The 23,408-nt window shown below is 44.1% G+C and overlaps 1 long non-coding RNA gene across 1 annotated transcript in view; it reads right to left on the minus strand.

The window, feature by feature from the left end:
- Positions 1 to 23,408, minus strand: part of LOC146862931 (uncharacterized) — a 320,288-nt gene that overhangs the window by 113,921 nt on the left and 182,959 nt on the right. Inside the window, exon 2 of the long non-coding RNA XR_014978531.1 lies at positions 6,559 to 6,680. This is a non-coding gene — a long non-coding RNA (uncharacterized LOC146862931). The remainder of the gene's footprint in view (positions 1 to 6,558; positions 6,681 to 23,408) is intronic.

The raw sequence follows: 23,408 nt of genomic DNA on the forward strand, positions 1-23,408 counted from the left end.
ACCAGGTACTGTCGGCTAAAATCAACGCTAATGTGGATTATTTTGTCGCTAAGCTAAGAAGTCTTTAGAAACCATATTCTTGAACTGTGTATGTTGGATTTTTGTCGTTTTGGTCTTGTGTAGTTTATATAAAAGTACTTTATTTATCTACACTGCTGTGGTGTCCATTTGTGGTGTTTTCACTGTGTTACTGTGGGTGTTGGTACAAATACTTTACACATTGCCTTTGATAAGCCTGTCTGCTTGTGCCAAGCTACCAAGGGGGTGAGCAGGGTTTTTCTAAAGAGTGTATCCCCCCTTACCCTGACTAGAAGCAAGGGTCCCTATTTGAACAGTGGTACCTACCCCTGCCAACTAGAGACCCCCCCAGATCTAACAGACACCAACGTATGTGATCTAGTTCACATTCCATGGGTTCGGAGCCCATCCACACCTGTTGGGCCACCTCCTTTTGGCGTGCTGACACATGGCATTGGGGTGCCATGTGTGGGTGGGTGAAGTGTTGTGAGCCGGCTGTGCTTGCGGGTGCTTCCTGCTGTGTGGTCTGTTGCAGGCTCTGTGTTCTCCTCTAAGTAGCTTGGCTGCCCGTGTCCTTGTGGTGGGTTGCATGGGATATCCATGGGCTGGTGCAGGGCGTCAGTGTCGAAGGTGTGGTGGTCCTCTCCGGCATCACAGATGTGTTGTCTTCTGTGCTCTGCTGGAGGTGTTGTGTGCCCCTCGGCAATGTGAAGGGGAGATGCATGTTGACATTGTGTTGATATGTATGTTGGCACATTGTACTGGTTTACATGCAGACTGTATGACAATGTACAGTGTGACTGTTTGGGAGGTGCTGGATTCTTCTGCAGGACAGTGTACATTTGAACTACATGACGGATGTGAGGTTGTACGCGTACATTTCCATTTCACAGTTTCCAACTCTGTCAGATGTAGTAGGCATGTTTCTGTGCATGTGCGGAGCCAGTTACGTCCTCTGTTCTGCGGTGTCGGCTTTGCTCATTGTGCCATGTTGTCGTCAATGTGGGTGTGCTGTTCTTGCTATGTGTGTGTGCTGCAGTGTGCCAAGGGGATCAGGGGCATGATCCTGGATTATTGTGGGTGTGCAGTGTGCTGCACCTCGTTGTACATGTGTGCCATTGTGCCCATCTTCCCCCGTCCCCCCAGTCTCTGGTCGTTACTCACCCTGTTCATGTTGTGTCAGGTCCTCTCGAGCTGTGTCCGTACACCCTACTCCTTGTACCGTCTCCACACTGATTTCCTCCAGCTCCTCCTGTGGCGCTGGACTGCCACCTCCTGTCGCCGTTGCAGCCTTCCTGTTGGCAGCAGGTTTGTGCCTGGTTTAGGTTGTCACATCATGCCAGTGCCTCTTGGCCTCCTCGGCACTCCGACTGCATTCCAGGTGGTCTACTTGTGGGTCAGTTGCTGGTAGTGTTCTGTCACCTCCGTGACGCTGATCTGGTTTTTCTGTGGACTGCACCCAGTCTTCCTCTCCCTCTTCTCCTCAGCAGTTCCCGTCCCCGTTGTTCCTTGGTGGTGGTGTGTGGGGGTTGTGGAGTTTGTGTTGCCCTCTGCGCTGGGTCAGGGTGCATGCATGTTGCTACGTGCTTTAGCTTGTTTCTGGTGTGTTGTTTCTGTGGTTTTTATGGTGCATTTTCCCACCAGACGCGTGGGATTTGCAAACCTGTGGCTGGTTTTCGCTACTTTTTGTACCGCGATTGGCCTCATCGCATGATTTTTTGCATTCGCATTTTTGCGGCGTGGTGTTGATTTTAACGCTGACATTTGACATGTTATCTGGTGACTATCGTATGCTACCACCGCGTTGTGAATACTTGGTTGGCACGGCGTAATTTTCCCACGATAGGCTGCGATGTTGAGAGTTGCGTTACGCTACTCTTGCGGTAGTTATCACATGTTCTTGTGAATATACCCCTATGTGCACAGACCATCAATTCTTGGCATACAAGTACGTTGATGATACAAAACCTCTTGTGTACTTAACAGCTTCCTCGGCATACTCTTTAGATCTGTTTGACTTCATTATGGAATCTATCAACAGAGCAGTAAGAATCTGCTCAAACACAATCCACCCAAAGTTTGATATTGATCCTTGAAAATTGCTATAAACTAAATTGTATCTTATGCAGCCATAATTATTGTCTATTCGTGTAGGAGAGACCTACTTAAGCAAGCCAGGGGCTCTATTTACTAACTTATCATGCAGCGCAGTGATTCACCTTACTACGCTGCACTACTTGACGGGGAAAGTGGAGGAATTTGAGGTATTTAAGTCAATATGGCACATTCCTGCCTTTTCCCATGCCCTGGCGCACTTGTGGCAGCCTAGCGCCAACAAGGCACCCTTATATCATGGTGTGGGGGGGCCTCTGGTGCATGTAGGATTGTTTTTGTGCAGGATGGCTTACCTTCCTGCACAAAAACAATCCCGAGAGGCAGAATGCAACACATATAGAAAGAGGAAGTAACAAGGACAAATAAATATATTTCTCCTTGCTATGCCTTCCCTCGGAAGGCATATCTTTTTGGCTCATTCCCAGGTTTACCAGTTCTGGTAAATCTGGGAATGTGTCAAAAACCATGGGAGGTGCATAAGAACATCTACACAAAGCCCATGGAATGCCTTCCCAGGGCAGAGTTAGGCAACGTAGCAATTTGCACTGCGTTTTTTCACTCCAGATTTATGGATCCACTCAGGGCCACCCAAAGTGGCCTCGCGTGGCTTCATACCTTTCACTTCATGTTTGTGTTGCACATGTACCACGTTGTGTGATGCTAGCATGACGCAAACCAGGTCATTAATAAGTACCCAGGTTTATCTTCTGATATAGAGATGTTTAAAAAAACATTGGTTCCGTCAGAAATGTTAAAATGAGGAGCATTGACAGCAAGCTTCGATCAGCCATTCTTATGCCTGCGTCTGCTAATGCTTTTGCATTTTCACTATTTGCCATATCTGGGATGTGGCCAGGGAAACGTCCAACTGTCTGATATGTAAATCTCAGGTAGTTTAATTAAATCACTCATGCGGATCCACGAAGCGTGGGTGTGCACTTTGGTTGGCATTACTATCATCTAGCTACGTCTCTGCAAATATGTTGACATTATTAGCTTATATAGTGGTTCCTCCTTTTTGATAATATACCCACTAGCAATGAGCGTAAGCTTATGATTATTACAGACTTTCTTGCAGTAAGGTCCAATTATAAATGTATGCCTCTGCCCCTATAAGCCCGTGTATTCCCCTTTGTGAATAGCTGAAATGTATACAGTGCAGTTCTCCAGCCTTTTGGTGCTGTTTGGCGCTTAGAAGGTAATAATTGGAAAATACACCTGCCTTTCCTTAGTATCCCAACTGTGTTTTATTATTATCGTGGCCGCAGACCACTGCTAACCATGTCTGACCATTTTTTTGTTTCTACACAGCATGCTTTCCTTGTGAGCCTTCATTGCATTCGGTTACTTTAGTTTCATTAAAAGAGAGAGACCCCTTAACTTGCCGGAGAAGGACAGGAAGGAATATCTGTTCTTTCGCTCCCTAGCACTACGCCATCTTCTGATAGCAAATTCCTTTTCAAACCAGGGGCTTCTCCCAAATAATGCAGCATTTGTTGCTTTTGAATGACAGCAATGTATGCCACGCTGAGGGCAGCAGGATTCCAGCACCCAAGGCGGCGTGCTGGCCATGAATCACGAGGGCTCTGTCCCCAGGGCTTAGCAAGGCGTGAAGCTACCATTACAGAAACGCAGCGCTCAGCTCCACGGGAACAGATGACATTCAGCCTGCAACGTTTGCCCAGAGGTGGTTTTTCGAGTCATCAAATATTGATCCTGCTAAAGAACTTTAATATAAAAAAAAATACTTTCAGATTACCCCAAAAGAAAGAGACGTGTTCAGCACTATCGACATCCTCTATACGATAGTGATTGAGTCAGGTGACGGGCCTGCGTCAGGTAAGGCCAGTGGTGTCTGAATGTGCTGCCTAGCGTTGTCTTAATGAATAAAATCTCAATTTTCTGGAATTCCAAATTCCCATACTAGACTGAATAGATCAGTCATGTATACTGTTATGTTCATAGATGTTCAAACAGCAAACATTTCAAAGTTTGTCATTTGAACTGTATCAGTGCTAAATGCACTTTGAAATGTAAAACGCTTATGAACACGTTATTATATTCTTAAGTGGGAATCTCAAGGGTGGAATCAATGTTTGCATTGCTGCCAACGATTACTAGGGATGTCTGCTACATTCAACCTCAATTCTGCAGGTTACGTAATATATAGATTATGGGAATCTTGTTTTTCAGGTTACATTATTTTTATTACACTTGGATCACTGTGTTAGAGTTCCCTGAATTACAGTTCGCTTCTCTTAAAACGCTGTTTTGTTGAGTATCACTGTAAATAATAGTACGAAAATAGAGTATTCTACTACATGGAGAAAACATAAAAATGATAAACATCTTTTGTTTCCGTAGACAAAATACATTACAGGTTAGTAGAGCCTATTGTATCCTTAAGGCTTGATTAGCACTGCTTTCATGTGCATGATTGTTTGCTTGTGTATTTTATTGAAGCCCTGATCGATATATCCCAAAGCTATGATGCCCATTTGGACGCATTTGGAAGCCTCGGTCGATAATGCAGCCTGTTAAAGCTGCTGAGCTCTGGAACTTCTGTTTCACTTGGAGCTGCATGAGCACCAGGGTTCCCATTACCCATTTAGGGTTCAAACTCCCAGATAAATGTGTACTTCTGATGATAAGAGCATTTATTAAGAAAAAAAAAAATGAAGAAGGATTCAAAAATTCAAAACTCAATTATCGAAATCATTTGGTACTAGGGCTTGACTGCAAAAAGTTGGTTCTTTGAGAAATAGGTTCTGACCCGTCTAACCTTCCTGGATGTTTGCTTTTTGGATTACCCAGTTTTTGTATTTCTGCTGTGTCACTACCTGTAAGCTGTGTTAAACTGCATTTGGAGTGTAGCCACCAGTGTCTGTCTTTTCAGATAAGTCCCTCTTCTGTGCAGCTGGGGTAAGAGGCTATGGGCTGGTTGCATGTGAACACTTGCGCACTCAACCCGGTATCTTCTCCAGGGAGCCTGTTGCAGAAGCATTCCTTCATAGATTGGTGCTGACCTGTGCCAGCCTTATGATATGAGTGGGCCTTCAGTTTTAGAATGTATGTCTGTGGTAATTTACTGAAAAATATGTGTACTGTATTGTACCTTATGTGACAGCTGCGTCAGAGTACAGTTTCACCACAGTTAGAACTAGAGACTGGGTTAATGCACCAATTTTATAGAAAACAAGTATCCTATGTGAAAATGTAATGTTACATTTGGTATACCTGCTATACCTACACCACTTAGGGCACTTCAAGCTGTTCATAATTCTCTGAGGCAGCTCCTTAATTACATGTATGTTGATGTTGTGATGATGTGTCACCCTAGGATTGGACAGAGAGTCTTACCTTCTGGAACTACTCATCCCTACTTTAAAACATTTGCAGGGGGGGGGGGGTACAGAGAGAAGACGGTTTTTGCTTTACTCTGAAGAAGACTAGAACCCTTTGTGGAGGGCTGGGTAACTCTGGACTTGAATTGATTGAGACTCGGTAGATCTGCCTCTCTATAGCCAGTGATGCTGCCCCCTACACCCTCTTGGAGACAGTAGTGGAATGGACCTGGTGAGGCAGCCTGGAGGCAAAAAGAAACATTTTAAACAAAAAAATTAAAACAAAACACACAGCCCATGTTACATCAAAGACAGCACTGAGGGTTGAACAGCTGAGTGAGAGCTTGCCCACATAAGGCTTTCGGGTATCCCAGAAAATATGTATAATCCGTAGTGTGGTGTCCTGAGAAAGGGCAGGAGTGCCGGCAACAGATTTTAAATTCAAAACTTAAATGCAAGCAGTGTGGACCATCCAATGTGGCACTAGTATACATTTCTACTCAATATATAGACCCTCAATGCTCCACTTCTCATGACCCCACTACTTTGAAGTCACTAATAGCACAAACAATTTTAAACAAAAGTGAAAAGGAGCATAATTTTTATAGGTGGATTACGTCATTGTAAGTACAAGAAGATGCAATAATCCATTGCATTCTATTCATCAAGGAGTCTTGTTCATCTGTATTTAAATCCACTGTATTGAAGTCATTTTTATAAACCAATGCATTTCGTCCAACAGGACTTTATCAGGTTTGTGAAATAAAAAAATATACAAATAATCCTCTACATCTTATATGTTTAAAAGTATTTACAAAAATACAAAAATCACCACACAATCACAATATTTATAAACCTCACACTCAAAACTCCCAGCCCATATACATTCTAGAAAAGAGCAAGGAAAGAGAAAACTGGTCTGTCTTCCTATTAACCATATTCATTTATCAACAATATATTCGCATATTGCAATCAATTTGTGACAGGTTTCTCAATTATAGTAAAAAATTAAAACCCTCAGAAATCCGATATTCACACAGAACATTTTACACTTCAGTCCTATAAATAGAAGGCCACTCACTTGGATATGATCTTTCAATAACCAATGTATCTTCAAGCAGTAGAAAAATATGTGGATGAAATAAGATCTCGAACACATTCCGTTCCAATGTGTATGTAAATTGTAGGACCCTCTGCAATAATCTGAAATTCAGATTGGGTAAAAAATCACTAATATGGAGATCCAGTGTCAAATAAGATTGCTAAGTAATTGCAGTCTGAGCCTTGAGAAAGCCCTTGGCTTACGGGCAATAAGGGCAAAACACGTGTCAGCTGTTTCCTTTTTGTTTCACCGGTATTTTTGACACATAATAAACACAGAAGTATTATATTGAAAACGCAACACTGAACTCTTAGATTCTGATTTTTCCTAGGACCCTAAATACATTTCAAAGACATAAACATATCACATTTTCGAAAAATATTACCTGTTTCTGGTGGCGCTTGGGTGAAACCACCTGACAGGTTTAAGTCGCATTTTAGAAAAATTAGGTCATGTGCTATTGTGTATGAACTCTGGCAGGAATCGCCCATCTGTTCTTCTCATCTCCACATGTTATGGAATCCTGCGGATGATGACTCGGAGGCCATAAGCTACAGCACGGAGCACGGTGAGGATCTTGATAAGGAGCCAGCGACTGACGGGGATGAGCAGGGTTGCGGAGACCGGCCGCCACCTTATGACTGACTTTAAGATGGCGGCATAGAAGCAGCCTCTGCAGCTGAGGGTTCAGAGCTGCCTTGGTGGAGCAACGGCGGGCACAACAGTGGAAGGAGACTGAGGGTGGAGTGGCTCGGGGGCCGACAGACTGTGGTCTTGTGTAGTGCCCATGATGTGGGGCCTTTCGCCACAAGAGGAGGCCTCCTCCTGAGTCTGTAAACAAAAACTACATGAGGAGCTGAAGGCAGATATGGCCTCTCCCCTTTAGAATCTTAGATCAGTTATCAATAGTCGCCTGACGATCCTTCACCAAGATGTCATTCGGTGGGGTCTATAACCTTTGATCTTGAAACTAAACTTTAAGAGATGGCATGCTGGGTGGGCCAGTTCGAGGACTCGATGGCCCTCCTTAGTACGCAGCAGCAGGCATCCATCCTGAAGTGTGAGCACGTTGAAAACAGGTCATAGAGAGAAAATGTAAGAGAATAAGCCACATCATGTCACGTATCTCCAGGAGGCAATTCAGCTCTTAGGTTTGACAACAGCCTTAGAGCAGACATCTGAGGGGGATACTGGGGGTTCACCCATGGTGCAGAGAGCACAAAGACAATGGCTTACCTAGGGTCATCCTTAAGCTCAGAAGAAATTCTGACATGGGGGAGTCTTTACTGATCGTTTTGTCCTGGGACAAGGGGGATGCCAGACCTGGGATGGGTTGGTCCTCAGTGTAGACCTGGGAGCTATTTCCTGTATTGCAGATAACCTTGGGGTTCCCCTGGATTTGCTTTTGAGCTGAGGATTGGCATGTCTGTGACATTGGAGAGTGGACGGGGATGGCTGCCGGCGATTGGGGCATACCCTTGATCCTCCTTAGTGTGTCATGCTGAGCCTTAAATTAACTTGTGCCATTTATTTTTGGGTTTCCTTAGTGGGTTATAACCATTACCATGGAGATGAGGTAATACCTTGTTTTAATGTTATATTTGAGACAAAGCACTTTTTAATTTGTTCAGGTTATTTGCTTTGAATTGTGTAGGTTATTTGGTACACGTGACTCATTTCTTTCACTAAGAGTTATGGGTGAAAGGGATTGGGAGAGATATGGTTTTAGCACTTGGAAGGGGTTCGGGTGGCAAGACGTGGTGAGAGGGGTGACGGGGCAGAGGTCATTGAGGAAGAACATCTCTTGTAATTGGTCATGGTGATCACCACCCTTACCTGGAGTGTGAGGGGCCTAAATTCCCCCACTAAAAGATAGAAAATGTGGAAATATGTGTTGGACCCGAAGCATGATGTGGTTGCCCTGCAAGAAACCCATATCAAGAGCTCCTAGGAGCATAGATTGCAGCACAAGAATTATCCCCTCAGGTATCAGTCCTCTGCGACATCTAAGCGGAATGGGGTACACTTTTCTTTCAGTCCACGTTGCAATTCCAACATGAGGGCTGTAAAACTGACGGAGAGGGGAGAATGGTTTTGATGAAGGGCAACCTACATGGACGTAAGTGTACATTTGCATCACTGTATGCACTCAACACTAACCAGGCTACATGTCTACAGACTTTCCTAAGCGTGCTGGGTTCTTTTGCTGAAGGAGACATTATTCTCATGGGGGACTTTAATCTTACATGGGATTTGGGAATGGGCAGCACACACCCTCATAGGTCCACCATGGGGAGTTTTACCAATACATTAAAACAGCCATTTGGGGAGTTAGGGTTACAAGACGCATGGCAAATGTTACATCTGACTGACCGGTACTATACTCTTTTCTCATTCCTACAGAAGTTATTCCCAACTTGAATACATATTCATAAGTAGTGTCTTGGTTCAGACTCTACGGTTGGTTGCTTAACACCCCATTGCGCTATCAGGCCATGCCCCAGTAGCCCTGGTTCTTGACTGGCTGGCCCCCTCACCTAGATATCGCAGGTAGTTCTTCCCTAGATCTCTTGTGCAGGAAATGCCCTTACGTGATCACCTGCGGAAAACAATTAGGGAGTATTTTCATACAAATGACCCACAGGATAGCTCCCCCTCTAAAAATTGGGACACCTTTAAGACAGTGCTTAGGGGGCAATGCATAGCCTTGAACTCGTCATTGAATAAATAAAGGACTAAGGAGAGACAGGCATTGGAAGAGGAGCTCCAGTCTGCAGAGCAATTGCACAAGGAGAGTCCAACCCTTTATCTCCAGAGACAGGTGACAGATCTTAGGGGGAAACTTAATGCAATTTATAGCAGTTGGGCAGAACTTACTCTTTTGAGACTCCAACATACAACCTATGAACAAGGTGGTAAAGTGGGCTCTCATTTAGCAAAGCAGTTGAGCATTAAGAGGGAGAAGGAGTACATAGGAAATATTAAAAGAGAGACAGGAGGGGTCACAACTTCAGATACTGAGAAGGTCCATGCTTTTGGTCATTTCTACAAAACTCTCTTCTCTAGACAGGAATCAAGCAAGCAGGCCCAATTAAATCAGATAAGAGATGCACAGAATGAAGTCTTGGGAGGTCCTATTACGGATGAGGAGGTTTGGGAAGCAATTAAAGGCCTAAAATCAAATAGTACACCTGGGCCTGATGGGCTTACAGTGCAGTTTTATTAGACGTTTTGTTTGGAGCTCGTTCCTCATCTGGTGACTTTGTTCAATTCTATGGCTCTGTCTGGTGCAGTCAACCCCCGATGGGTGAGGCCCTCATCTCCCTTATACCAAAACAAGGCAAAGACTAGGTATGTGGTTCCTATCACCCCATGGTACTTTTAAACCTAGATGCCAAATTGTATTCAAAGATACTAGCTACTAGTATAGATGACCTACTCCCTGATCTGATTCACCAGGATTAATCCAGATTCATTAAAGGTAGGCAAACACATGATACCCCCAGAGATGTATCCATCTGGTCAGGAAAGCTACTAAGAAATTGATACCAGCAGTCTTGTTGGCTTTGGATGCCGAGAAAGCTTTTGACCAGGTTGATTGTTCTTTCTTATTTCCCACTCCGCAAATTTATTTTTTGCGAACAGTGTATCACTATGGTCAGAGCCAACTATATGGTACCTTGAGCCAGAGTATTGGGGAATGGGGTGAGTGCAGAACTTTTTCAATTAGAAAGAGGGACAAGACAAGGATGCCCTTTGTCACCCTCGTTATTTCCTTTAAGCATGGAACCACTATCAGCAATGAAGTCATGCGGCTCCGGAAGTTAAGGGCATATGCTTTGGTTCTGTGATCAAAAGGTATTTTTCTTTGCTGATGATGTTCTCTTATCCTGGACATCACCCTGCGACTCACTGGCAGTACTCCTAGTGGAGCTGGACAGATTTGGACAAGTGGCGGGGTTTTGTGTCAATTTAACCAAATTATTTTTACTGAACTTGGCTCTATCCTTATCCGAGGTGGAAGTGATAAGGATAAGCACACCATTCCAATGGGATAAGAAGAACATCACGTACCTGGGTAATAAGATAACTCCCAATAGTTCAGATCTTTTTTACGCTAATTACCCCCCATTGTTGCAACAATTGAAGACTGATTTTCACAGATGGACACCTGTGTACCCTTCTTGGCTGGGGGGAAATCATGCTGTTAAAATGACAGGATTGCCCAAGTTACTATATCTATTTCAAGGACTATTGAGCTCGAACATAGCTATTTCCCTGCACTGTGATCACTGGTGGTCCAGTTTGTGTGGCAAAATTGCTGGGCATGTCTACCTTATAAACTGCTGCGCCTACCCAGGTCCTCCGGCGGTCTGACCCTTCTCGACTTCAATCTTTATTATAAAGCGGCTCAATTGAGGGTGATTATTGAGTGATAAACATTGGCTCCATATGGATAGGTGCAGTGGTGTGGAAATATTTCTGGGACTAGTTGTGGAAGCCCAGGGCTGACTGGCCAAGACTATACTTAAAGTGTGGGATGAAGTGAACAGGCAGGCAATTTGGACACCTTTTTCCTTCTCCTCTTACACCTGTTCAATTCCCTACCCCCTTCACTCCAGAACTACAATTAGGCCGTTTTGTGGCGTGGATGGTGGGCGGTTGCCTGACGATAACCGATTTATTTCATAATTGAGATATTCTGCCTCTTGTAAACTGTCGATGGGATTTTCACTTCCCAGCTATGGAAAACTTTTGTTAAAATCAACTAGCACACTGGGTGCTCCAAGTGGCTGTGAGAGAGGCAGCCACTAAAAGCCCTACTTCTATAGAGCAATTTGATCGGAGGGGGAGCAGCACTAAGGGATGTATCTATTTTTTTTATGCACTCTTACTAGACTCTCTGCTTACACCTCAGCCATGGCACATGGAACTCTGGGACCAAACATTGGGCAACATCATCTCAGAGGCTAGTTGGTATACGCTATGGCAAGATATTTCTAGGTTTAATCACTCAGCAGGCATAAGGGAGGCACATTATAAACTTTTGTTTGATTGGTACCTCTACCCAACTAAACACAAAATAGATCTTTCCACATACATCTGACCTATTCTGGTGAGTGTGTGACATGTTAGGTGATTTTAAACATAGCTGGTAGGATTGCAAGCGAATTCAACCCTTATGGGCTAAAATTCTTGGTCAGCTCATGGATATTCTAGGGTACCTTGTTCCTGCTGATCCTGGGTTTCTAATCTTGGGGTTGAAAAGTGATTTATTGAAATTTCAAACCATTGGGGATATGACAGTGATGTGGCTTTGTTTGGGTGCTGCAAAGATGGCGGTGGCAGCCACATGGAAACGTATGGAGGCACCCTTACTGACCCAATGGCATACTAGAATATGGAGAGCAGTTACAATGGAGCGCATGACAGATGTGTTATCAGATACCTATAAAAATTTCGACTTTATTTGGGGTGCTCGTGTACATTACCTCTCAGTGGGTCTACCCTTATGTGACTGCCCTACCCGAACAGGAACCTAACATCTTTTTTAATTTTAACTGGGTATTGCCATATGTTTCTCAGGGTGAATAGGGTTGTGGGTTGCGATGCCCTGGTGTTTTCTAGAGGTACCCCAATTTGGAGACGAAGAACCTTCTTGTATCATTATAGATGTCCCCATGTACTGTAGCTGGTTCGGGGTTTAGGTTTGGTGAGGGGGGGTTTCTGGGATTGAGGGTTTGTTGTATTTTCTTTTGTGCATACTCCAGGCGATTTGTATGTTATTTGAAATTGGTCAGTTCCATCTATTGTGAAACCATGTATCTCTCATTTGCTGCTTTATCCGACAAAGGAATTGTACTATATGATTTACTATGATTTATGCCTGCTCGAAAAGATAATAAAGACAGTTTTGACAAAAAGAAAATGGTTGAATTGTTCATCTTTTTCACCATTTCTGTAATGCTGATCACATTATTATGTTTCCTTCTATTAATCTTAGCAGGGCAAATATTTTACTCAAGAATCACAATGCTTTAATAAATATTGAAATGCTCCACTGTATATTTCTTGTGTATCTCCTTGGGTAAACATAAGTGGCTGAGCAAAAGGCTTCTAGATCTGTTACCACTATTTCCTTGGGGGGTCAGGGTTGTCATGTTCTTAGGATGCACAACCATTTGTTAACCTATACGGTTAGGGATACAGATGGTGCACTATGTGCTAGCAGTATTATAGGCCAACATATTCAGAGGGGTGCTCAAAATCTTTCTCGCACCAGTCCAGCGTTTATGTTGTCCACCAAATGCACAATTTTACTTCAGAAAGTACAAGCCATACGACATGAAGAGGTAGGCCTCACTGTAGTGAAAAACAAAATTAGGAGTTTTTGGCTGCCAGTGCATGTCTAACTTTTTAAATACACTGCACCCTGCCCCATGGCCTGTCCAGGCCCTATTCTACGGGTGAGTTATATGGATTAAAAAGGAAGGTTTTGGCCTGGATGGCTCGAAAGAAATCAGACACCAATTCATAAAAATAGTGTATTTTTATATAACTATAGATGGAGAATGAACAGCAGGAGGGCAGACTCCTGTCTTAGCACCAGACAGCTCTGGCAATCCCGCCAAGGCACTGGGCCTCTGTATCTTAGGGGCACCCACTCCGGGTGTCAACCCTGTGCATGCCAGCTCACCCTTGACACAAGAATCATGTCAGGGGTGAAAAAACACGGAGTTTGAGGCCAAACATGACACAATTCCTAATACCGTAATGGAGCTGGCTATCTCAAGTTTGCTCAGTAGCCAGCCCATGTTATCCCTTTGGACTGCCTGTTACTTACAGTAAACTTTGCTTTACAGGGTTGCTGTAGGGATATATATGTCTGGACATATATATTCACACCTCTAATATAATGCACCCTGCCTCCTGGGCTATAGAGGCCAACCTTAAAGGTGACTTACATACATTAAGGAAGTAACCATGACCCTGCAGCATGTGGTGTGTGCAGGGTCTTTCTCAGCAGACAGGCTGCTTGTTCAGACTGCAATGGCAGACCTGCAGGCACACTTTTACTTGGGTCACACAGGATGGCACAATACAGTGCAGCAGCCCTGGTGACTCCTTTACCACCCTTGCCCTGGGTACCACAGGTATCATATATTAGGGCCTTCTAGAGGTGACAAAGTACCTTGCCAATTGGGTATACCAATTCACATTACTGTGGGGAAAGAGCACTGGCACTGGAGTCTGGTTGGTAGGTCCCAGTGCACTGTCAGAGTGAAAACACAGCATCTAGCAGCTCAAATGGGGGCAAAACGTGAGGGGGCATCTGGAAAGAAGCCCAGTTTGCTACACATGGCAGGAAGGGGAAAAATCCTCTGCAGTTACTATTTCTCGAGTAAAAAGTGGTGTAGTACCAGATATTTTACTGTTGCGTCTCCACATGGGCAGTGATTGCCTGTAATATTGTATGCCTGTTGTTGACTCCTCAGGGTCAACTAGTTATGGTCTAAAACTTTAAACATCCACGAAGTCAGTAGCAAAAAGTGTAGTGCCACAGCCCATTCCTAGATCTCATTACAGACTCTGGGGCAGATTTATGTTAACTGGCGCATCCCTGCATATCAGCAGGGATGCGCCAATTATTATGCGCCACAGCTGCCCCACCATGGATGCGCTGCATTTATAATGCGGCGCACCATGGGGCAAAAACGGCACAGATGCGTGACGCATCTGTGCCGTGAAAGTGGCGCATTGCTGGAGTTGCGTCGCAAGCGCGACGCAGCTCCAGCAATGTTCTGGGGGGCCCTATCTGTACAATGCTGCGTCAATCCTTACGCCTGCTTCAAGCAGGCGCAGGGTTTGGACGCAGCATGGGCCTAAAAGTGACTGAGTGAACGCCCCCACCTGCCCTGGAACGCCTACATGTGGCGCAGGGCTTTACAACGTGACGCATCTCCCAGATGCGTCACGTTGTAAATACCCCGCACCATGGCGCAGGATTTGCGCCGCTGCTGCGTCACAAAAGTGACGCAACGGCGGCGCAAAAGTGGCGCAAGTGCAACATAAATCTGCCCCTCTGTGTCAGTGGTATTTTACTGACACCACAGGGAAACCTGGTAATGGCTTTGCTTATTACTTAATAATTGTTTACATATGGAATAAAGTACTGTGAGAAATTGGGTTGTTGGTGTGGGGAGTGAAAGCCAGTTTCAAGCATCAGCCACAATCCTTGTCGGGGTGAATCATGAAAAGTCACTAAATTAACCTGTACTTAACCCTTGGTAGCTTGGCATAAAAGAGCTCAGGCTTAACTTAGAGGCAATGTGTTAAGTATTTGTGCAATACTTTAACAGCAATAAAGTGAAAATACAACTCAAGAAAATTCCCACGCCAATTTAGAAAAATAGCGTAATTGTTCATCACTTATTTGACAGCAAAACGACAAAACTCCAATCAGGAGAACAGGAGTTATGTATAATTTTAAGTGAAAAATAGTGCTTAAATGACCAAAGCGTCAATCGTGGCCATCTAGCCACTTGAGACTGGGGCAAAGTTGAAAGTTGTAGCCAACCGTGATGGAGCGATAGTCAGATACACTCATTTTACTGGGCCAAGTACCTTGGACCTTGAAGAAATTTTGTAAGAAAATGTCTGAGAAGGTAAAATTCAGCGTGGCAAGGCTCCTTGCACCTTGGGTTGATCAGCAAGCACATATGTCCCAGTCTCCTCTTGGTTCTCAGAGTAAATTCTGTCTGAAATTTTTCTATGTTCTAAATTTTGGATTTGGGCTTCAGCACCACTTCCAAGAGTCCAGAACTGGAGGGACATCCCTTGGAGGGTGAGGACTCACTCAGGCGGGGTCCAACTGTGGGTTCAAGATGGTTGGAGCCTTTTTGGCCCTCGTGGCTTTGATCAGGAGGCCAGCTAACTATCCCTTGCAGTCACTGTGGAAGTCATGGGTGAAAACAGAAGTGCAGGTCACAAGCAGCATGACAGTCCTCTGAGGGCACAGGACATGCTCCAGGCATCAAGAAAGTCTGCTTAGTGCAGTGGGGCAGTCCTCTAAAGTACACAGGAGTCCACAGGCAGTAGGGAAGTCCTCGGAGAGTCATTCCACAGGTCTAGAAGTGTACTGAAGAGTGGATCTGAAGGTCCTACATGTATACCCTGATGCCAGCTTTGAAGTGGAAACAACTTCTGAAGTTTTCCCTCCACAGAGGTGTCTGAAATTTCCGGTCTCCCTGCCCTGGTCCCGTAACTGTTGAAGTTTTCCTGGTTTTGTACTAGTGAAATCTGAGCCTAAATATAACGTCCCTGTAACCTTTGTTTTTTTTCAGTGAATATATAATATATATATTTTATTTATTTAGTTATACAACCTAGATTTTAAATGAGAATGACACGAATGAGACGAAAGTCAATACAATTTTTGGTAGTTCCTTTGAATTGGTAAACGGTAACAGTATATACAAAGCAAAAGGAAATCTGCCAGAGGGTTTTTGAACAATGCATCCTCTGAGTCAAATCTTTCCGATTTCTTGTCATTTTAAAGGTGGAAAAACACATCCATAATAATTTTATGCAGGTCACATGCCAAAATTGTACCTAATGGGATAAGATCAAAATGTGTTAGAATAGAACGAGTTACAAAGAAGGCAAAATCATATCTTGGAGAAGCAGTCCATTATATACTGGCATCTCTCTTTTCAGAAATAAATATGAGGGCATGCTATTCACTGATGAGATAGTATTGCTGGTCTAAGCGCATGAGATGTCCTCTCCAGCAATCTGGCACACCACAGCTGATATTAGTGTCTTGACTGAATATAGAAATAATTGATGCAAATCTACATTGTTAATAATAGCACATTTTTTAACAGACATGTCTTTAATAACTATTCATCACAAGATAGCAAGGATAGAGGAACAAATATGTCTCACAAGAGCACCATCTGAAATTCTGAAAAGGGTTAGTAAAAACGCTAGTGTCGGGTTCCTTTATGTGTGCTATGTTGTTATGTTTAGGTAAGCCCTTTGAAGTGGGGCAGAGAACAGTTGCACCCCAGCCATCCTGACAGGATGGCCTATCCTCCCTACACCCAACCCCCATTTGTGTCACTGTCTAGGAGGAATACACAGACCTTAACAGCAGAGCCTTTCACAGTCACGTGACTCAGGACACTGGCAGAGGCACACAATGGTTAGGACATGAAAATGCCAACTTTCTAAAAGTTACATTTTCAGAATTGTGACGTAAAATTCCAACTTTATCATTAAAGAGGATTTTAAATTACATTTTATTTGAGTCTTAATATGATATCTCTAACAACTCCCAATCCAAAGTTAGCACTTATTAAATATAATAAGGTAACCCAGTGTTAGCCAATGGGAGATAGGCCTTACCGTAGTGAAAACAACTTTTGACATTTTTTACTACCTGGATATGTACATGTAAAATGTAAACTCATGCTTCCTTCTTTTTAAATAAAATAGACTATGCATAATGAACCTTTAGGGCCTACCTTTGAGATGACATCCGTATTTAAAAGGAAAGTTTAGGCCTGATAAATGGTTTATTTTTGCAGATAAAAATGGCAGTTTAAAACTGCACCACTGCCGCAGGCTGCCGGGAGGCCTGAGACATGTTTCAAAATGCTATTTTAGTGGATGGCACGATAAGTGTTGCAAGTCCACTATTAGAACTTAATTTACAAGCCCGGGGTACATGTAGTACCATTTACCAGGGACCTGAAAGAAAATTAGGTGTACCGATCTGGTGTAGGCCAATTTTAGCATATTTTAGAGAGACAGCAGAAGTACCTTCACACTGGATAGGAGTGGTGAAGTGCATAGAGTTCTAAAGCCAACAAAACCAAATACAGAACACCAGAAGGGGTGAAGGCAAAAAGTTGGCGGGGATACCGCCAACTTAATGATGAAGTCATATTCTTCATAAATACTAAGGTAAAGGGAGTGATAGAAAGTTACCTTTTCCCTACCTGAAGCTCTTGGAGACTAATTTGCATAGGTGTCCAACTGTCACGCTGCAATAAGGTGTCAAAATTGCTGCCAGAGCTAAGACAATGGCATAGGTGTGGGGATATGTTTTTGTTCCCCTGGCAGGAAGACCAGTTGGGCTGTGCCCAGGAACTTTATTTTCTAGTCACAAGCAGGAGACAGATGGCCCCTTCCTTTGACCTAGCAGTCGGACATGCACCACACCCAGTGGGGGGGGGGGCTGCCCTCAGAACCGCTTTGGAGGCGCTGCTAATTACCCTGGCCACGCCTCTGGGTGGTCACACAGGCTCAGCGAAAAGGAAGAAGGGATTCTCTATCTTGGATTTAGTGAGGGATAGGCCATTTGGTATTGTAAGCAGTAGAGCATACAGGATCAGCTGCAAAAGTGAGTATGGTTTCTCATGGAAACTTTGACCCTATTGGTCAGGGAGGGGGTGTAGGAAAGTGTCTCTTTTGACATGTTAGCCCCCCATTTTTGCCTGATGTCTAATGTAATTTTGAACTGTAATTGCTCTGGGTCCCTGCTAACCAGGTTCACAGTGCCAGATCTCTTTCCCAAAACTGTACCACAATTGGCACAACTTTAGTTACCTCTGTAAGTCCCTAATAAATGGTTCTCCTGGTACATAGGGCATGGGTACTGAAAAGGGTCCTCTGGGGCAACAGCACTGAATGTGCCACCCCAAGCTCCCCTCACCAAGGCTGTGCACTCTGCAATTGCAGGTAAATGTCTTGGTGCAGAGAAATGTGAAGAGTTGATATGGCACACAGCCTTGAGTGCCATGTCCTCTATACACTGCATGGGATAAAGGTAAGTCACCTCTACTGCAGGCTGATAGCCATAAGGCAGCGTGCACTATATCCTATATGTGGGCATATCAGAATGATCAGATATGCCCCTACAATGCCCAGTCTATTTTGAGATATTGTTAGTGCCCATGCAAGCCATAAAGATTACATGGGCTGGATACTTGTCAACACAAGTTTCCTACCTCCATAAAGGATTCACTGATTTCTTTGGTTTTTGGACCAATCATCTCATCTTAGTAAATCATCACTGGTGCCAGTGCTGGATTTAATAATAAATTCACACAACAGACCATTTTAGAGAGGCCCCTGAACACCTATCAAGCACTGGTGTGGTTCCTGACTTGTTTTTGCCAGCCTGCCACTACCAGACATGTTTCTGACCTCATGGGGTGAGAGCCAGCACTCTCAGAGGATAGATACAAAGCCTGCTCTGGACGGAAGTGTTTCACACCTCCTGCAGGACAATAAGGCTTTCCTGGGTGGTAAGCTTCAAAGGCAATGCTGTCTTTAAAATTCCACCCAGGAACCTCTAAATAGTGGGGGAGGTCAAGTCCCCTTCCCTGCTCTACTTTTTTGGGGAGGAAAGGCTGAAAAATGAGTTAGATAAGGAGCCGGGTCCTCCTTCTTCCTGCACCACCCCTAGGGTGAGAAAACATCCAATCAGGGCTAGGGTAGTGCTTCTTCCCACAGGAAGTGGTCACTAGAGGATGTAGAAACCCTAAAGGTAAGTAGCCGATAAGCTACTAACTGTCTTCCCTTGTAACACCCCTAAATTCAGCATTTAGGTGGCACCCCGAGGTCTGAACATCAGATTTGATGGATAAGAGAAGACCAAGACAAAGAAGACCCCCTGCACCAGAACTAAAGCCCTGCTGCAGAAGGAAAAGGCGCCAATTCCTCCCTGCTGCTCCCAGGACCAGAGACGTTTTAAGGCATGGGGAAAGTGGGCTCTGGCCCAGGGCCCCAACCTTTCAGGGGTCCCCCCGATAGAGCCAGCTCTATTCTGCAGAGTCTTTCCCTGATTACCATTAATAATTCCTAAACAGATAATTTTAAATACTGTTTTCCTTCATTTTTTATGTGGGTGTGGAGTCTATTACAGATATTTTGCACAGAAATGTGTTTGTGTTTCATGCAACATCCTTAACCTATTAATAAGCTGCTGTAATGTTACAATCTTGAAAACACACACCACTATCCCTGAATATTAGATGTAAATACATTTAGAATTTGGACAAGTGTGCCTTTACAATATCAGTGACCATGCCAACTGGGCATGAACGAGCTGATTTTGGATCATAAATTCCAAGCTGTCCTCAAGAGGGGCTCCAAAGTATGTTTGGCCCAAGGCCCCAAAATCCTTAAGATGTTCCTGCCTAGGACTCGACAATTGCTGCTGCTGTGTCATCCTAAAACCTGCAGCTCCCTTCGAGTGAAGTTATCACTCCCCTCCACACCGCAGGCACCGATCCTGGGAAGTCTGGTTTGTCAACGTGGTGTTCCCTGACGACCTTGAGGCCGCACTGAAGTGACAAAAGGTACAACAGCTCAGGAGGGACAGATCTGCCTCCCCACCCTGTTAGGAGGCGCCAGAACCTACTGGACCTGCAGCGTACCAATACCTGGGGTACCAGACCCCCAATGGCAAACACTAAGAAAAGTGTCCACTCCGGACTCCCGAAGGACCAAAAGCAAACACCTACTGAGGTACATCAAGCCACCCAAGACCCACTTCTTCCTGAGTAGCCCAACTGTCCTGAGATCACCTCTCCCCATTGCCTGCTCCTGACCACAAAGCTGACCTGTTAACTCTGCACACGGCCCCAGCGGCCCCAGCACCATCCAACCAGCTCTGCTCCCATGGTTGCCAGGCCTTTTTGACTTCCTCCCTCTAAGGAGAACCAAGTGACTAACCTGCAAGTCTCTCTGTACAGTGCTTTTTCAGGTGGCCCCCTTCATGTTTGCGCACCAACTTCCCAGAATTCAGCTCTTCAGCTCCTGGTTGATCTGGGACACTCCCAAACTTCTCCTGCTGGACCTGGTCTCGACATGAACCTAAAAGGAGAAGGTGAACTTCTCCATTGTTTCCTACGATGCAATATAGCGCACAAAAGTGATATACTTGCCAAACTTTGAAAAAATTATACCTCTGAAAGTACTTACCTTACAAGTGTGTTTATGGTCTTAAAAATTATATAAAAATCGATTTTATTTGTTACAAATTGGTCTTGGATTTCTTCTTGAGTGTGTGTCACATTTATTGTCTTTGTGAGTACAACAAATGCTTAAAACTACCCTCTGATAAGCCTAACTGCTCTCCCACACTACCACAGAAAGAGAGTTAGTATTATCTACTTTTGCCACTACCTGCCTTTTGAGGATCGCTCGCCCTCTCTACATAGTGTACTTCATTTTAGTACACTGTACAGGGAGGCGGCTTTCTACAGGGCGCAAGAGTCATACACACCCAGACGTTCGTGCCAGGCATAAATGTGGCACTCAAGACACATTCTTTAGGACACTCTGGACTTGTGGAAAAGAGAAGAAGGACCGCACCAACTGTTTGAAACCTAAAGCACTGGACGTGCTCCCATTTGTACCCAGGACAAGGAAGTGGACTCCAAGGGTCAGTTGGCTGATCTCCTGTGTGGATAGAGGAACACAACAAGCTGACTTGGACCCTGCTGGTGGCTTCGGATGAAATGAGTCTTGACTCCCAAGAGGTGCTCCTAAGGTCCTGGTCCCTTGGCTTTGTCTAGTAGGATTTCACCTACCCAGCCTGAAAACCTGGGACTTCGCTGCTGAAGAAACATGTACCTCCCACTCAGAGCTTCTCTGTGGAACAAATCCGTTTCAGCAGGACCTCAATGAGAAGCTGTCAGGCCTTGTGGATCCCTCATTGGATACAACCCACAGACTTGCCCCACTGGAAGATTTCAAGTTCTGAAAAAGAGACTAATTCCAAAGGCACAAATCTTGACTGGGTAAAGTCACTAAAAGTATTCAACTGGTGAGAAGACATCCATAGGCACAAAAGTAATATTTTCTCAGGCTAAACCAAACGGTCCCACCGGAGCCTCGTACAACACCTCTACAATATTGTGGAGCTCTCCTTGTATACAGCTTACTGGCTTGACCCACTATAGGATTTTGACTTCCAGAAAAAAAGACTTCGTTCCAGGGTGAAACCTCTAACCGGGAAGAACATGGTTTATGCATCCGACCCGTACTCCTTCGACGTTGGCCTGAAATCACGCCTAGGTCCCGATCTTCCTTGACCATTTACCACTATTGTCACTTTAAGCTTTTTGCCACAATTGTTACTCAAATGTTTTAAAATTCATATCTCTAGGTCCCTTTATTGGATGTTTATCATTTAGGTGTCATTTTGCTCATTGCACTTTTTTCTATACTTTTATATAAGTTAGAGTCGGATTTTTATTGTTTTTGTTTTTGACATTGTAACTGTTTTGGTATTACTAAATACTTTACATATTTTCTTTAAGGTAAGCCTGTCTGCTCTCTGCCATAACTAACAAGGGTTAAGCTCAGGTTAAATTATTGAAACCTTTTACTGGATCTAATAGGATAGTGCCTTTATTACTTGTGGTGGACCTCAATTCACTTCAACAAATAAACTGCTTTCTCACAAACAGTTCATTATGTTTTGAAACCAAAACTCAATTGGAAAGCTTAATATCAAAGTTGAAAAGAATACATTAGAAAATAGGGTACATTAAAAGGGTTATGATGAACTCTAGAGGAGTATACCTCATTTAGAAAGTCAGCCTACATTTATTGTGTAAGAATATACCTATCATAAATAGTATCTGACATAAATATTGTGCCCTTAGTAATGTTAAGAAAAATATGGTCCTATTGGATGTAAATGTTTTCGTAAATAAAAGTTTGAACACAATATTTATGTAAGAATATTTAACAATGATCTTTTGGCTTACCCCTATACTGTGTGCGGTGAGGACTTCAGGTTCAGGCTCTTAGATGCTCGATACACAAAACTGCTGCCATTGATAAAATAAGAATGTTTGTAGGAAAAAAATGTAAAACAAAAGGGAGGGATGTCCAAACCCTTATTCAGAGACAGCTGGCCACTGCTAGTGGCTACGCCCAGTAGTATGTAGTGGTATATGACCCAGAGTTAGGGTGATGTCTTCAGTTATGGCCTGCACCACGCCTTACTGGACACTGCCAAAGACCATACCTCCTAAAAACTGGTGCAATTAGTGCATGACATAAACTTTGGTGCAGAATATGGCTGAAAGCAACACCCTGTAACCAGACTCGGCTAGGCCCTGGTGTTTCAGAGCAAGACGATAATTTGAAAAACATAACCAAAGGCCGTAGGTGCACCCAGAGGTCACTGGTCATGGCTGGTAGTTATGCCTTGAAGTCTCTTTAGGCAGTGAGACTCTATACAAGGTGTAGGAAAATGCCCTGCCTGGGTGCCACTGTAGCTGGAAGGACTGGGCACACTCAGCACTGGGTTTTACCAAATGCTGCAACTTTCTCCCAATACCCTTTGCGCCCTTGAGGCATGAAGACTGATGTCACACCTTCCTCACTATAATCACTGGACACAATTGAATGCCATGTCTAGTGGGCATTGGGGTTGGGAAACTGGACCACAGTGGGCACTGGGACAGGAAGTACTGAGCTTTGACTATCGTTGTAGGCCATGTCCTTTTCATTATGCCTCCTCAGCATGGTTTAAGTGGGCACTGGGTTTCTGGAGGATCTGCCTTCGTACTGAATCTCATTACCAAACCACCCAGGTGTATGACAACTTCCTCCAAAGTGTGGCATATTCTTGTCCCAGAAAGCACTATTCGTCTAAAATACAAAATGGAGAAAGTCTCTCCTGAAGAGTTAGATGTGGCTAAGCCAAACCACTGGCATGGCTAAGATCCTCTAACACTCCCTTTCCAGCCCCTTCACTAATCCAATTACAGGGGCTCCAGTTTGGCTGAGGGTGC

The sequence above is a fragment of the Triturus cristatus genome, chromosome 2_2, assembly GCF_964204655.1.
Source record: "Triturus cristatus chromosome 2_2, aTriCri1.1, whole genome shotgun sequence".
In the NCBI taxonomy this organism is placed as follows: Eukaryota; Metazoa; Chordata; class Amphibia; order Caudata; family Salamandridae; genus Triturus; species Triturus cristatus.